The following is a 16,198-nucleotide window of genomic DNA, read 5'->3' on the forward strand; positions in this document are numbered from 1 at the left end:
TGAAAAACAGGGAAAAAAGTGCGGAAAAATGGGAAAACGTCGTCCCGTCGGGAAAACTAGCCCTCCGGAGAGATCGGCAACTGTTTTCTGCGCGAAAATCCGAGTGAAAACCGGGAAAATCAACGCTCGGACTACGCAGTCTTGACTGCCGGTTATAATATGCAAGTGTAAGTGAGATAGAATGAGTGAGCCTGTGCCAGGGCATTTTTTTTGTTTTTTGTTTTGTGCTTGTTTTTGCTCACAGCTTTCAGTTTATTTCGCCGTCCTGCAGAATTCCGCCATTCGCTTTGCATCGGCCACAAGCTGAAAGAGAGTGTCCTCTCTCTCTCTCTCTCCGCTCAGAGCTTCCCGTTTATTTCGGCGTCTTTTTATATTCCGCCATTGCCCCTTTATTTCGCTCTCGCACTCGCAAGGATCGGTCGAAAAACACGTGGCTCCCATGAAAACGCGTGAAAAACGGGGAAAAAAGTGCGGAAAAATGGGAAAAAGTCGTCCCGTCGGGAAAACTAGCCCTCCAGAGGGATCGGCAACTGTTTTCTGGGCGAAAATCTGAGTGAAAACCGGGAAAATCTACGCTCGGACTGCACAGCCAATAAGTGCCGGTTATTTGTGTGCCAGTGGCGTTTTTTTTTGTTTTTTGTTTAGTGTTTAGTGTTTTTGTATAATAATATATATATATAAACTAATATAAAAAGTAAAATGGAATAACGATTTACAGAGGAATTTACAAAATACAAAGTAATTAATAAACTAATATAAAATGTGAAATGGAATTACGATTTACAGAGGAATTTACAAAATACAGAGTGAGTACAGTCATACATTGCCTTTTTTCTATCGTGGATAGTTTTTTATTTGCTTTCTCTCCGTTTTCGTGCATATTTGCACATTCTTTTATGCACCGTTATTTGGCACATGCACGCGCAGAGCAAAGCACAGGATATTTGTGTATGGGTTGCGGCTCACACATATCCAAATATCATTTGCTCTGCTCTCCCGCTCTCTCTCTCTCGCTCACAATTCTTTACTGCCGCCTCGGCTTTTTCGTGTTAGGCTTTGTGTTTCTGATTCTTGCGCTTGCAATAAAATGCAAAAGCAAACGAAAGGACACCTCTCTCACGGTAGACATATACGCCGCCGCGCCACGCAGCCGCCGCCACCGATTTTTGCCTTATTTGACGCGCCGCCGCCAAATTATGAAAATAACGGCGCGCCGCGGCGCGCCGCTGGTGCGGCATCGGCGCAGCTTCAGCGCGGCCTTCAGTGTCATTGTTCTTTATAAAACTTAAAAAAAAATAAATAACTCATTAAAATGGCCTTTTTGCCTTATTTGACGCGCCGCCGCCGCCGGTTCTTTCTGACTACTACGCCGCCGCCGCCGAGTCATTTTGACCTCTACGTCGTCGCCGATGCCTTTAACCATCGGCGTAAACCTCTCTCTCACGGAAGCTACGTTGTAGAATACGATCCACATTTGTGGATTGAATATTTCTGGCGTTTTTTGCTTTGATTTTCTGGCTGTAAACTTTCGTTTTGACTCTTGCACTGCGTTGCCCAACTTTATAATTGATTATAAATACGGTTATTTATAATCAATTATAAAGTTTTCCCAATTAAAAAAGGAAAATATTTAATTTTGTAATATTTAATAATAATAAATATAATAATGTTTAATATTTAATTAAGTGTCAACTCTCTCTTTTTCTCCGCTCACAGCTTCTCGTGTATTTCGCCGTCCTCCAGCATTTCGCCATTCTCTCTCTTCATTTCGCTCTCCCACTCGCAAGGATCGGTCGAAAAGCACGCGGCTTCTGTGAAAACGCAGAAAAAACATTGAAAAACGTTCGGAAAAACGGAAAAACGTCGTCCCGTCGGGAAAACTATCCCTCCGGAGGGATCGGTACCGGTTAATCTCGTGAAAATCCGTGTTAAAGCCGGAAAAAAATCTGCGCTCAGGCTGCACAGCCAATAAGTGCCGGTTTATTGGTGTGCCAGTGCCGTTTTTTTTGTTTTATAAACTAAAAAAAAAACTGAAATGGAATTTCGATTTACAGAGGAATTTACAAAATACAAAGTGAGTACAGTCATACATTGCTTTTTTACTATAGTATTTAGTTCTTATTTGGTTTCTCTCTCCGTCTTTGCCTTTGCATATTTTCTTATGAACCGTTATTTGGCACACGCAGAGCAAAGCAAAGGATATTTGTGTATGTGTTACGGCTCACACATATTCAAATAATAACAAAATTTACTACCGAGATATTAATTGTGCAAACATAAATTTAAAAATTCGTATGTTTACCTTTTGATAAGGGTACTTTCTCAGAGATTTTGCGGAACTTTAAGCAACAAGTATTAAATATTATATATAAAATGATTAATATTTTTAAATATTAGTAAAGATAATTTATTATATTATTTTAAATAAAATATGAATTATAAATAATATTTTTAAATATCATTAAAGATAATTTATTATATTATTTTAATTAAAATATAATAAAATTCACAATTATTAAAATTTTTAAATATCATTAACGATTATTTATATTATTTTAATTAAAATATAAATTATATAGAATATTTTTAATATTTTATATTATTTATTATATTTTTTTAAATTAAAATAAATCCCATCTAGTGTCACCGAAAGTTTCCCTAGAGAAAACCCTCTCCTAGATGCTTCTCCTCATTTTCCGAACCCCCTCCCCCGTTGTAGCGCATTTTGACTCGCATCGCGATGTTCACATAAAAAATAACACTAACACAGAGCGACAGGGATAAAGGGGGTGTCTATATACCCCCCCCCCCACCCCCCCCTATAGATATAGAAAGGGGACATTGAACAAATAAAGCCATAAATCTTTGCCACTCGCGAAAGGGAAACTCAGAGTCCGGCGGAGGAGGAGGAGGAGGAGTTGGAGCGCACTTGGTCAGATCGCTGCTGCAAACAAAACAAATCCCGTTGTCTACACACAACGGGAGCCAGTGGCATGCATGGCAATGTTTGCTCTGCAGCTCTCGACGACGTCCAGTAGAACCACCCACCCCCAACCCATGTGGCACTGACCTCGCCTCCTCTCTAACCTTGCCATTCCCGAGTCCTGGAAGTCTTGGAAGGAGCATTTTCAACTTGAGCTGTGACTGTGACTGCACTTGACCAAAGTTTTAAATGGAATAATTAATTTATATAGTTAAATTTTTTATTTAAATTAATTAAAATATTCAATTTAAATATTACATTTAAATATATAACATTTAAATATTAATTATAAATATTTAATTAATAATAAATATTTAATTAATTTTAAATACGAATTACAATTTGTTTTCGTTCAGTGCTTTCGGTCTTTGGTCCGCTGCAATTTGTGGTGTCGCTTGTTGTTTGCCAGCCGCCTCCACTTGATCCATTATCCTTTCAGCCAGGATATAGACAGAGGACGACAGTGGAGCTCCTGACTCGGCTCCCCCTTTCCCCCTTTCCTCCTCTCTCCTGCCCCCTGTTGTTGTCATTAAAATTCAAGGCATACAAAGTCATTAAATTATACGCGACATCTTTTGTATAGATGCGTTTGTGTTGGTTTAGCTACTGTGTGTGTGTGTGTGTGCGTGTGTTGTTGTGGGTGGTTGGATGTGTGTGTGTTTGTGTGTGCTAGGTGGGCGGTAAAGTGTTAGGCGGGGGGCGTGGCACTGAGCTGATTTCGCAACGACGGCATCGTGATGCGATTAAGCAATCAACCAAATTGCCAGCCCGACACCAAACTTGAAAGGAAATTACACGTTCGCGGGGAATGGGGAAGAGGGGATATGGAAAATCCAGGGGAAGGATGTGATGAGGGGGAAGTATTGCTACGTGGCAGAGATAGAAGATATCGCCAGATATCTTGTTTAAGCAAGCAAACAACAAACTAAGTCAAGTCTTAACAGCGAACCGAAAGAGAAAGGCTGAAAATATGAGAAAGAGAAGGAAAACAATCGGGTGAATGAGTGGCAAAGCGGGAAAAAAAGAGAGAGAAATGGAGGAAAATCTTTAAAGAAAGAGAGAAGATGGGAAAGTGCTCAATAAGGTCAAGTGTGGCGCCAAAAAATACAACTAAATAACTCTAAAGTCGTTTTCCAATACTTTTTCTAGGCTTAAAAGGATATCAAGGGCATTGTTCAGTACTGGAAAAAAGAACTTGAGCAATACTGGAAAGAAAGGATTTTTAAATATGAAATATTTAGGGAGCTCACATACTTACCTTAGCTTTTTATTATTATTATTAAAGTTACTAATATTCGTAAATTTAATAAAATAAAATTATAAAAAAGTTCTGTACTTCCATTCCAAACCGTAAATTAATAAATCAAATTATAGAAAAAATTCCCTTAACTTAACTAGTAACTCCTCCTGCTCTCTCCCTGCCTTCCTAAAGCCCCACAAGTTTGTCCCGAAACTTGCTTGACTCGCGACAACTCGATCAATTTGTTTAGATTATGCTGGCGGGGTATAGGGGCTTACATCCGCATAAATCGGAAGGGGGGAGCCCTGCCTGTCTGCCAGCACAGAACCCCTCTCCAGGCTGCAGGCTTCAGGCTCCAGGGTGCACATCCCACACATAAACCCATCAAAAGTGTCTCGAATGAAGTCGCAATTGCTTTGGCCAACTGAAACTAACAACAACCAGCAAGCTGCCAATTTGCGTATGTAATGTGGAGGAGACACAGTGGCCAGGCTGGGAGGTGGATGGCAGGGGAGGTGGGGATGTGGGGATGTGGGGGAGTCTATGGAAAGCTGCCTTAGACATGACATCGCTGGAGCGTATGGGGAAAACTCTGTTTTGGGAAACAGCAGAAGCGTGAGAAAAACAACAATTCGGCGTAAGACGAGCCAGTAAAGGGTATAGGAGAATGACAGAGTGCAGCGGTAAAGAGATACACTGCTCAAAAAAAAAGGGACTTGTGCTAGTCACAAATTAATATTAATTAATTGAGTTGAGTTTAGTTTCTTTAAGCTTGCTTAACTTTTCTTAGGTTTCTCGAAATAAAAAATATAACATTTTATAAATTAAAAATATATATTAGAAATCATTTTCCATATTTTATTTAATATATATTAATGCTGCGATTGGAAAAGAAAATCTATAAAAATCACCAACACATTTTATTTTTTACTTCCTCAAATATGTATATTTCTTTCTTATTCGTTTATCCTCTACTCTACTTTTTCTAGTTTTCAATTAAGAATTTATGCCTTCTCTCTAACTTATTTCTGTCAGTGTGTCTTGGAGTGACTGCGCCACACGCCAAGACAAATTATGCTGTTGATAAGCGCGACAATGGCGGAAGAGCAGACACAACCTAGGCGGCCCAGACCCCATGGGGGTGGTGTGTGTGTGTATTAGTGTGTGTGTTAAGCGACGGGAAGCAAGTGGGTGGTCGAGGGGTCGGTCGAAGGGGTCTCTTGTAACTGACGCTGACACGCGCAAGTGGCTGTTCCTACCCCTCGTTCTGTCCCTTTTGTTGCGAGCCAACGACCCGGCATTGCATTGAGATTGCTTCTAAAAGGTTATTTAACCCATTAAAAAGCGCCACAATAAGAAGAATATACTTGTAAAATATACTCATTATAATTAGTTAGATTTTAATACCAAAAAAAAACTGTTTAATTCTGAATAGAAATTGGAAATTACAGCTAGAAAGTATCTTATTGTCTTGAAACAGCTTTAATTATTCGTTGTTATTTTATTTTATTTTTATTTTTTATAGAAATAAATATTTCGACATTTTATTTTATGTTTATCTCTCTTAAATTTGAACAAAATTACACAATTTAATAACCGCTTAAGTTGTAAATATTAAACCAGGACTTGCCAGGCGCCCCTCGCAGCCTTTTGACCCTTCGAAAGAAAGACTAAAAAAAAGGGGACAGGGAGCGCGGGCGGCAAAGGGACAGCGACTCGCTCGACCGACATAAATCATCGAGCCAAATAAATCACAGAAAAGCAACCGAGGGGGTGGGAGGGTTGACTGGGAAATAGAAAATCTTTGGCGCAACTTTGAAGATCTAAAAAAAAATTATATTAATAATGCAGCAGGCGCCGCGGCAAAAGGCCGGCAAACTCTGGGAATCTGAAATCTAGGACTCTGGGACCAGCGACAATCAAATATTAAGGATTACGACAATTTACATTTTGGGTTTTGGTTGGAAGCGCAAAAGAAAAAACAAGAAGGAGAAGAAGGCCGAAATCGATTTGAGTGTTTTTGTTGGTTAAAATGGCCCACGAAACCTTGTTGAAAACGATTTTAAAATGTAATTACATTAAAATTAATTTAATTAAAATTTAAAGTCAACATTTATAAAAATTTTAAAATTATTTTTAATAGTATTTTAAAATTAAAATTAATTGAATCAAATTTAAAAGTCTTAAAAGCATTTTAAAAATAAAATTAACTTAATCAAACTCAAAATCTACATTTATAAAAATATTAATAACAAATTTTATTTGTATATAAGCTGTAATAATATTTTAAGAAATATTATTCATACGCAGTGTTGACCTTTTACTTACTAACCAAAATAGATTATATTTATTTCGGTTAAAAGTAAAATTTAATTATTTATTTATTATTATTATTATTATTGTTTTATTTCGGTTGTAAGTACATAAAAATAATAAAAATAATAAATACAACATATATAATAATTATATAAATATAATATACAATATATATATTAATTGTTAATTATTTTTAAATTTTAAACTAAATTTTTAAAGGAGGAAAATATAGTATCACTCATAAGCAGTCTTAACGTCCTACTTTTGACACCTGTGCCTCTCAACCTCAACTTATTTCATATATTTTGTCTCAATTTTCACCGCTTTTGCTTGCTTATTGAATTTGACATGATAAAATATTTATATTTACGGCTTTTATTAAAACGTGAACAACTTATTTTATCGACTATTGATAAACCCTCGCCACGAACGGTTATTTGGGGCATTCAAAGGGAGCCAAACTCTGGCTCGTATATCATTTTTGGGCCTGGCCAAAAGATAAAGGCAATGGCTGTTGGCCATTCAGCCACCCTAGGAAAGACGTCAGGATGGCGATAAGACGACATGAACCGCGAAAAGGGGACCCTGGCAAACATGCAAATGAATCCGAAATGCTACACAGGAACTGGCTTAAAGCCGAGGACTCTTTCAAGGACTAAGGGCCGCGGACAAATGGCTACTTTCTGTTGTTGTTGTTCCAAAATTTATGCAACAGGCTTTTGGCCCATTTGTAAATTATGCGCTGTCATAAAGCAGCGGGCGAGCAACCAGCACCAGCTCCAGTTCCAGCTTGGAGTTGTCCTGCGAAAGGTTCCTGCCAGTCCTGCCAGTCCTGCCAGTCCTGCCAGAACGAGTTGCAGCATTATTGAGCCTGTTCTCCCGCTGCACGTACGGGCATATAATTTTTGCCAAATCAGAATATTTATGCGTCTAGCCACACACATGGCGAGTGTGGGGGGGGGGGTGTTTTTGGTGGGGTGCGCAGATTCACTGAGGACATAAAAAAATTACAGCACGCTTGAAAAAACGCGACAAAAACACGCAATGGATATGACTTTTATACAAAGCTCTCTGGCTGCAGACTCTCGCTTGGCTTGCCTTCCCATTTTTTTTTTTTGAACTCCCCTTTCAGTTACAGTTGAACACTGAAAGAAAATGCTTTCAATAAAACAATAAATATTAAAAATAATTAATAAAGAATTATATTAAAAATTATGTGCATAAAAAAATTGTATAAAAACAAAAAAAATATATATTTAAGAGTAAACATATTTAAAATTTAATTTATTTTTGTTTTTTATTCAACAATATATCCACTAAATATTTATTTAAATATTTTAGACTTTGAAAAGCTTAAAAATATTTCTTACAAATTTCTAAATTATAAATATCCTTTTTTTTCGCTGTGCATGTTGCTGCTCATTGAAACGCATTTGCAGTGCAGCCGGTGCATGTGAGCTCACCGACACACACCAGCACACACAGCTGCACACACACATAAAGTGTTCTGGGTGCGGATATATCGATTATTCGATTATTTCTGACCTCTCATCAAAGGCAGGAGTCTGAAAAAAAATCACAGTGAAAAAGTTGTGCAAAAGAATAATATTAAGTATACGCAGGGGATGCTTTAAAATGGAAATATCTATTATTATTTTAATCCATATTTTTTATTAATATCATATATGGTTATTTATTAACTAATTTTAATATTTCTAAAATTTAAAAATATAAAATAAACCAAATAAAAATATTCTTGCTTATAAAATGCATCTACAAGCCAGAGTTTATAACAAAACCAAACTAAAAACTACAAAATTCAATTTAACAAAAACTTGAGAGATTTGAAACCTTTTAATTTAAGCTCAAATAATATACAGAAATATTTAATAAACAATTTTTTAAACTAGAAAAACCTCTAAAAACTAATTTTATGTTTAAAATTTCCACCCATCTTAATCTTTATATATTTATACATTTATCCTTTAATTAAATATAAAAGAAAATCCTACAAAATTCATTTGAAGAACATCTTATAGGCGGGCTTGGGGTCAACGCAGCGAATGGGGGGGGGTTATACTCCCCTCCCCCGCCGAACAAAGGAGATAAAAAGCAATTGCTTTCGTAGTTTTTTGTCGCCTGTTCAATAAAAAAAGGGGAGAGGGAGAGCACTCACCGGCTCTGGCAGCGGCGATAAGTGGGTGGAAAAGGGGGGGGTGGGTGGGGGCTGGCATGGAGTCAGTGGGGCGTGGCAGTTGTTCAACGAGTGGCAACAATTTCGTTGCATTTCGTCGCTTTTTTGTTGCCTGCCAGCAAACGTTTTTGGCACTTTTTGGGTTTTTGTGGCCAATTTGAAGAGTCGCACCGAACCGGAAGGCGTAGGTAGGCGTGGCATGGTCAACTGTACACCCCCCCTACACACACACCCACACACCCACACCCATACCCACACTCATACAGACAGAGACAACCGTGTGCAAAACCATGTGGCAAATTTTTGTGGTTTGCGAAAAGTTGAAAACTTTGCCAGGCCCTAAAAACCCCAGCACTATCGCCGAATTCCCTCACTGGCACTGCCGCCGCTGCTGCCATTATAATAGTTTTTAGCGAAACTTTTTCAACGCCTCTCCCAGTCCTATAAAATATGTACAGCTGCGGCCGAAGGAGCCCCAACGATAATCCACTTAAATCAAGCAACTAACTAGCTAGATCGGGCAGTTATAATGGGGATAATATAAAGGTGGGAATATATATCACAATTAAATGTAATATTTCTAGATTTTATTTCATAGATTTTACTCCAAAGTTAAGGTATTTCAAACTCGTCTATATACTTCCTACTCCATCGAAACTCCTAGCCCCTTATTGCTTTTTTTTTTATTGCAATTTATTTTGCGGCTGCTTTTGGTTATATTGTTGGTCAGCGGCCGGCAAGAGCTTTTGATTTATATTTAATTCAATTTTTATTGTGCTCCAAAAATGTGTGTATAAAATATTGCATAACAAAACGCTGGAAGTTGGGGTCAAGGGTTGCCCCCCATTCATAAATTGCCAGTTGCCTTGGCTTAAGTTTAAGTTTATTTTGTTTTTATATTAAATTATAAAATTAAATTATATTAAGTACACAAAAAACTATCAAAAAATAAATGATCTTTAAGTATAATTTGGTTTTTTTAAAGCACATAAGCACTTTCCTAGTAAAAATTATCTTCATATGAAGTCTTAACTATTAAAGAAATTTTTTTATACCTACATTCTGAACTAAAATCAAAGTTTATACAAATATTATCTAAATAAATATTATATATAAATTATCTAGATAATATTTCTACAAAGTTTTGCCTGTTGCCTGGCTGCCTTTGACAGCGGCCAATGCAAATTGCGGTTAGAGTGGCCAAAAGGGCAGGCTAAATGGAAAGGTGGACAACAAGAGTGAAGAGGGATGTCTAGGAGGGGGAGAGCAGAAGGAGGAGCAGAGGGAGAAGTTGGAGGAGGAAAACTACGTGTCGCCTTTGGCCACAAGATGTTGACAATGACAATGAACGTGGCCCAAGTCGCACATGGTCAACACAACTGCAGCTCCCCCCCAGCTAGACTGGGTTGAGGGGGGAGGCTTGGGGGGTTGAAGGAAAATCGGGTAAAAGCATCTCTCTGTGTACGTGTGGAGCCAACTCGAGAGAGATTGCCGCCTGTGTGTTTGGGTCAAATGACGCGAGCGTGACACGACAATCGTGATAAACGAGATTAGTTATAGAGCAAACCGAGCAAACTGTCTCATAGTCATGCTGCCTTTCCCCCACTTTCCCCACTTTCCCCGCTTTTCCATTTTCCGCCAAACGGGGCTCGAGCAACAGCTGCGTGTGTCAAGCCGAAAAGTGTGCAATGGAAATTGCGTGAAAGTTGCCCAGACCAAGTGGAGTGGCGGGGAAATTGGCTTAGAGATGACAAACGTACTTCAGTCTTGGCCCAAAACTAAGTTAAAGCTTGTAGAATACTGAAGGGAAATATCTTAAAAGTTTGGGGAAAATATTTAAGAATAAATTTTACTTGGTGTTTTGGTTATTAATTTTAAATTTCAAGAAATATTTTCATTGATAAAGGTAAATAAAATATTCTAGAAACTACTATTTAGATTAGCATTTTTAAATAAAAAAAAAACATTAAGCTTATAAATAAATATTTTAATAAATAAATACATATTTTTGTATGTAAATAAATATTTTAGTAAATATATAAATATTTTAGTAAGTAAATAAATATTTTAGTAAATAAAGAAATATTTCAGTAAGTAAATAAATATTTAATAACGATAATTTAAATTTTTTTTTTGAACAAAATAATATTATTTACACTACAACTTACGCTTTATAGCCCTAAAAACCTCTTAAGTTCTATTTTTAAAATGTTATATTTATTTATTAAACATTTTTTTATTTATTTAAAATATACATTTAAAATTTATCTTAAAGTTGCTTATATATCTAGGCAAAACTATCGTTTTGATCTCACGCTCGCATCCCTTTTTGATGTCCTGTCATAATTTGAATTTAATTACAATTAGTTTTTATTTCAATACTGTTTGGGTCACGTTTCCATTGTCCTCGGAAAATATTTATATAATATATAACCAGAAGGAGAGATACTTTTGAACCAAGCTACAAGCTTTAACTTAGTTTAAACCAAGATATACTTATAATTTATTTATTTTAATTTATTTATTTGTTAATTAAACCAAAGATAATAATATAATAATTATACTTTTTACTTCACTGCACTCTTCTTCTGCATTCCCCATATTTCTTATTATTTATTTATTATTATTTGTGGACATAATCAGTCGAGGAGCTCTTACATTCATTACGTAATGTGGCGCGGCACGAAGCGTAGCGGGTTTTATGTCTTGGCCGACAGACTGACAAAAGGCAGTGGCATAAGGCTGGGGGGGGGGAGCAGGACTAAGCAGTAGGAGGAAGAAGCTGACGAAGGAGGTGAAACAAGGCCAAGGAGGAGTCGAAGGTGGAGGCGGCACCGCAAAATGGCAGCAGCGTCGGCGGCGCCATGGCATTTAAGTCACGTAGCCATGTTGAGTAATGCGACACGTTGTCATTGATGGCCCGTTGACGATGAAGTGCAAGCTGGGAAATAGAAATAGAAATAGAAATAGAAATGGCAGCATCCGTTCAACCCATTTCGTAAGTAAAGAGCTTCTAGGTCCTGGCCCTTGTTTACTCTTGATTTTGCGCATTGATTAGCTAGCCCAAAAAACTGCATTTGGGCTGCACACACACCCGGAGGAAACCACAAACTTTGCATATTTATTATGCACTCAAAAAGCTCAAACATTGCGGCAGAAGGAAAAGTGAAAAGCGGAAAACTTCGCCGGAAAGTGGCGCAGCCTTGCACTGCGGCGCTGTCAAATGCCAAAAAAGAAAAACCCAAGACCTTTCTGCACCTGAACAGGCTGTGGTGCATCGATAACTTGAAGCTTTTTATTGCATTCGCAGCAAGACAATGCACAGGACGAAAAAAAAAACCTTTGAATCCTTGAAGACTAACTTTTAAGACTTGTAGCTATTTGTAGAGCTCCGTTTCGGGCTCTAAATTTTGCCTAGTGTGGAGGTTTCTCGCCTAATCGAAGGCTGGCAGGTGTGGCAGAAGCTTAGGTCCTTGCCCAGGTAAATTGCAAAAGGTCCTGGCGGTATTCTCATAAGCCTGAGCCCTGCCTCTAATCGCAGACAGGCATATTGGCAACATTTGAAAAGAGGCATTCTCGGGGATGCACTTGGCGAATTTTCTAGAATTTTCTACAATTTTTTAGAATTATCTAGAAATTTCTAGAATTTTCACAAATATTCAATAATTTTTAAGAATTTGAAAGAAATTGAAAGAATTTTCAAGAATTGTCAAGAATTTTTAGGAATGTTCAAGAATTTTCAAGCATTTTTAGGACTGTTCAAGAATTTTAAAGAATTTTAAAGAATTTTAAAGAATTTTAAAAAGTCCTTAAAGAACATTTTTTATACCCCTTTATTAATTAGGTTTTAAAAAATATTTTTCTACTGAAATTGACATTGAATATTCCTGTGATTTTCCCCTGTGTGCAAATGAGTGGCTTTTGAATTTTTGTGAACTCATTCTCAGAACTCGGAACCTTTTTGGAAGTTTTCGTAATTGGAGAGACATCACTTGCTGCCATTCAGCACTTATCAACAGCCGCCAGGACTCTGATTTTGTGGAGTGACTTGCGAGGGGCAGTCAAGTGCATAATAATAGTTCCACATGCCTCAGGGTCCTTGGGTCCTGGAAGGTGTTTAATTAAATGCTTTTACAGAGACAATAGACCGGCCGGCCGCTTCCACCAAAAATACTAACTGAGGGGGCAGAGATGAAGCCATGGCAGCAGCCGCTGGCCAATTTGTAGACACGTAAAAATCTTATCACAAACAAAGGACTTACCGCAGGACCTTAACCCCACAGAGAGAGAGAGAGAAAGAGAGAGCAGCGAACGTCATGGCAGCGATAAGCCCTGCACGTTGTCGCCATTCCACTCGCATTTGTCGTCATCAGAGAAGTCGCTACCGGAAACGGTAGCCGAACCCCTTGGCAACCACCGGAAGTGCTCTCGCAGGAGGCTCACGTACGGCATATAAATAACATTTCGATTTGGCCGTGTGACAAACCCAAGCCCCTCTCCTCCTCCTCCCTTTGAAAAAATAATGCAAAATTATGCCAACACCAAGCTGAAAGAGAGAAAGTCAGCAAAATGAAATAAAATCAAATAAAAATGAAAACGAAAATGAATAATAAAAATAGTTTGCAGTTTTGAAGTTTTGAATTTCAATAGGAAGAAACGAAATCACTAAATGAGCCCACAAAGGGCCACTTAATGGGAAATGTCATTCCGGGCCAGGGAATTGTTCGGATGCCAAAATAAAATAAATAAAATAAAACCAAACCGAACAAGGCAAATGAATGGCAAATGCCAATCGCAAAATTGAACAGGGCACAAAAGATGCAGACGAAGATTCAGATTCAGATTCAGATTCCAACAGGGAGTCTGCTTATTTCAATATATTTGTGTGTGTATATATTTATTTTTCTGGAAGAGCTTTCAATTATCAGTCGTTGTACTCATAGTTTTATCAAATTGTCTAACAAAATTTAAAGGAATTGAATTTCTAGGCAAGTGGACTCTATATTTTTCATTAAGAAAGGATAAGGAAAAGAGAAACTGAATTCTTACTTGGGAATTATAAGACCACTCTTTACCTTAGAAACTCAAAAACTCATAGAGGTTTTTTGTGAAATTATTAACATTATTAATTATTATTTTCTAATAAGTAATAGCCTTTTTAAGGATTATTTATACTGCTCTTTTTTTATATAAATATATATTATGCCTTATTGAAAATCGTGGCTAATAACTTTTGGGGAAGAAAAACTGTAACATATTGCAATCTCCATCAGGCGCCATAGCTTAGGCAGGACTTTCAGCCAGCTTCAAGGCGGAGTGCCTTTGAACTTGAAGAGTCCTTTGTCTGACTCCTTGGGAACCCTTTTCCGGCTGCAGCTTCCAAAAAGAAACTTAAGCTTCAATTTCGACTCTATTAGGTTTATGTGTGTTGTGTGTGTGTGTGTGATGAGTGAGTGTGTGATGTGTGTGTGCTCTTTTGCTGCTGAAATCGGCTTGCATGCCAATGGGCCAGGCCAAGAGCCAGAACCCCCCCCCCCCCCCCCCCCAAGTCCTTTTACCTTGAATGCACGAAAAGGACAGCTAAGCACAGAGAAAAAAAATTAAGAAATTAAAAAAAATAAACATTATTAAAGATTAAATAAATTGTGGCAAAAAATTTAATTTATTTTATTAAAATTCATTCATTAAAATATTTTTTTTTTAATTTATTTTCACCTTCTTCCCTGCTCCTCCCTTTTTTCTCACCGTGTATCGTCCTGTAAGCTACTTGAAGGAAATGTGTTGCATAGTTTAAGGCTGGTGCTGCTGCTGCAAGGAGCAGAAACAGGAACAGAAACTGAACTGAAACTGCGGCAGGAGCAGCGGGACTATCAACTATAGTCGAGGAAATTACTTTCAACATTTCGAATCCCCCTTCACAACCCCCTCCCCCTCCCCCCCTCTGCCAGACAGCACAAAGTGTGTATTTATATTTAAAAATAATAAGAAAAAGAGAAATACAAAAGTGAACAGGAAAATTATTTGATTTTTATGCATTTCACTTAAGCAACAAAAAGACGAAGACGAAGATGAAGATGGAGATGGAGAGTTTTGGAAGTCAGGGGGACAGGACATGCATGCATTATAGATGAACTTGCCGGCGAACACGAAATAAAGCAAATAAATGCAATCAGGAATAATAATTCCAGGGCAAGACAGCCGGGGATAACTTGATTTCCAGCGCAGCCCACGACGAGTCCCACCGCCCAAACGCACATAAACAACAATTTTCCTTTTGGGCTCCTGGAGGTTGGATAAAGTCATGCACTTGGCTCGTAAATAAAGCCGAAAGCCTATCTTCAAGGACCTGCCCACAACACAAGCTCAAAGTCGGCTCTAAAAATACAAAAAAAGCAAGTAAAGGATACACTGAAAAATACTGATTTAAAAGGAATATTAAAACTTCAAAAGAAAATCTTTTTTATTTATATTTACAAGAAAATCTTTAGAAAATATATAGAAAATATAAAGAAAATATATGGAAAATGTATAGAAAATATTTGGAAAATATATAGAAAATATATAGAAAATATATAGAAAATATATAGAAAAAATATAGAAAATATATAGAAAATATATAAAAAAAATATAGAAAATATATAGAAAAAATATAGAAAATATATAGAAAAAATATAGAAAATATATAGAGAATATATAGAAAATATATAGAAAATATATAGAAAATATATAGAAAATATATAGAAAATTTATAGAAAATATATAGAAAATTTATAGAAAATATATAGAAAATTTATAGAAAATATCTTAAAAAAATATATAAACCCTTTTTTTCTATGGTGTAGTTGGAAATCTGAAGAGAAATTGGGGGCCAGACGTAACGCCCAGCCAGTTTTTCACTTGGAAAAACTTAATTATGCATGGTTAACACGAAAACTCAATAAATTTTCAAATAAATTCAGGACCAGGCCCAAGGAGAAAAAAAAAACGAAGAGAATCCGCATTGCCTTCGGGTCTATGTAAATTTTATTTGCCAAAGGATTTTTCACCAAGTTTCCTGGCTCTCTGTTGCATTTAGATTTATTTGCAACGTGTGTGCTGTGCGAAAACCTATTAGAGGCTCCACAGCCACAAAATGCCAACCCAACCACCCACTCAACTGTTGCGCAAGCAGAGGACGAGAAGTCCTGAAGTCCTGGCGTCCTGGCACCTTTCGCAAACTAATCGCCTGTTGAAAATGCTCTGCCGCCGCCGCCGCCGCCGCCGCCGCACTGTGCCCAGGCCAGAATTTATTGAGTTCTCATATATATATTGAGCAATGCTATAAAAATAATGAAGCCAAGTCCCAGCCAAGCAGGTGGAAGGCCACCTGCTGGGCAAGGATAACAGGTGAATGCGCTACGCAGGACTTGCTGTGTGATTTTATCTTAGAATAATTATTAAATTTTATTACAAATTGAATTTGTTC

This window comes from Drosophila kikkawai, chromosome X (genome assembly GCF_030179895.1).
Source record: "Drosophila kikkawai strain 14028-0561.14 chromosome X, DkikHiC1v2, whole genome shotgun sequence".
NCBI classification, from domain to species: Eukaryota; Metazoa; Arthropoda; class Insecta; order Diptera; family Drosophilidae; genus Drosophila; species Drosophila kikkawai.